Source organism: Camelus bactrianus, chromosome 8, assembly GCF_048773025.1.
Source record: "Camelus bactrianus isolate YW-2024 breed Bactrian camel chromosome 8, ASM4877302v1, whole genome shotgun sequence".
NCBI lineage: Eukaryota > Metazoa > Chordata > Mammalia > Artiodactyla > Camelidae > Camelus > Camelus bactrianus.
Window position 1 is genome coordinate 51,704,094 of NC_133546.1, and position 1,433 is coordinate 51,705,526.

The 1,433-nt window shown below is 36.3% G+C and overlaps 1 non-coding gene across 1 annotated transcript; it reads left to right on the forward strand.

The window, feature by feature from the left end:
* The first annotated feature begins 202 nt into the window (after positions 1-202).
* Positions 203-276, forward strand: TRNAT-AGU (transfer RNA threonine (anticodon AGU)). Its single transcript has one exon. It is a non-coding gene; the product is annotated as a tRNA-Thr (tRNA).
* Positions 277-1,433: the final 1,157 nt, after the last annotated feature.

Sequence of the window (1,433 nt, forward strand, 5' to 3'; positions counted from 1 at the left end):
GATTCTTTATTTCCATATATTTCTTATGTTTTCTAAGTTAAAGGCTTGCCATACTGTAGAATATGCAAATTTATAAATCCAAAAGAAAACATGTTTAGTGGAAACATTCATAGCATGTTCTTTTATGTTTCTGTTTGAGTTTTGAGTTTTATAAAACAGAAACATAGAAACAAATTTCCACTTCAGAACCTTCAAGGGTTGGGGGAGTGTATAGCTCAGGGGTAGAGCGCATGCTTAGTATGCATGAGGTCCTGGGTTCAATTCCCAGTACTTCCATTAAATAAAAACAAACAAAAAACCTTCAAGAGGATGTTACAAAATTCACCCACAGAAAAGCTCAGTCACAAGAGAGTGTCAGGAATAAGCACTGACTATTCCTAGACAGGAGCAGCCCAGGAGGCAACCAGGCTCTGAACGAGGCAGCATCTTGGAAGGGCAGTTACTAAGGGAAAGGATGTTCCTGCCATTGCAAGAAAGAAGGAAAATGCTAACTTTTCCCCTAAGAACTAACATTTTTTCCAAAATCACAAAGCTGTGCCTATTTAGAATGACTGGTTTTTATCACACCATATATATATATGTATATTTATTAATAGACTTTATTTTTATAGAGCAGTTTCTGGTTCACAGCAGAATTGAGCAGAAAATACAGAGAGTTCGCACATAGTCCTGCCCCCCCCCCGCACATATATATTTCTCTACCCTCAACATCTAATTTTTTTAAAAATTTAGGAATTTCACATGTATTTTAAAAAGTAAAAATCAGCATAAAGAACTTGGTAGAAAAACCTATAATTTCTTGTTTAATGAAATTTATGTCACATAGTTTCTAAACTGTTTAAAAAACCCAAAGGCCTTGCTGGATATAGTATCTAATTTGTGGTGAACTTTTTTATCCAGTGAGATAATTGATATTTTTAAAAGAAATACTGAAATGCCCTGAATTTTGAGGTGCTATGCAGCCTTGCTGCTGCATTTATTGGGCTTTCTTTTCCTGGTATTGACTGACTCTGAATGATTCCCCATAAAAAATGTACAGCCCTCCCCAATAAATTACAGATCATTTTATTCTGTGGTGAATATACCATTTCAACCATTTTTAAGTGTGCAGTTTAGAACATAGGCATTGCTCAGCAGCTCTCACCGCTATCCATCTCCACAACCCTTTCATTTTCCCCAGCTGAAACTCTGTACCTACTAAACACTAATGCTCCACTCCTCCTTCCCAGCACCCGACAACCACAATTCTGTTTCCTGTCTCTATGAATTTGACCACCCTAGGTACCTCATACAAGTGGAATAAGATAATTTGTCCTTTTGTGCCTGGCTTATTCATTTAGCATTATATCTTCAAGATTCATCCACATGGTAGCATATATCAGAATTTCCTTGCTTTTTAAGGCTAAATAATATTCCATTGTATGGATATACCC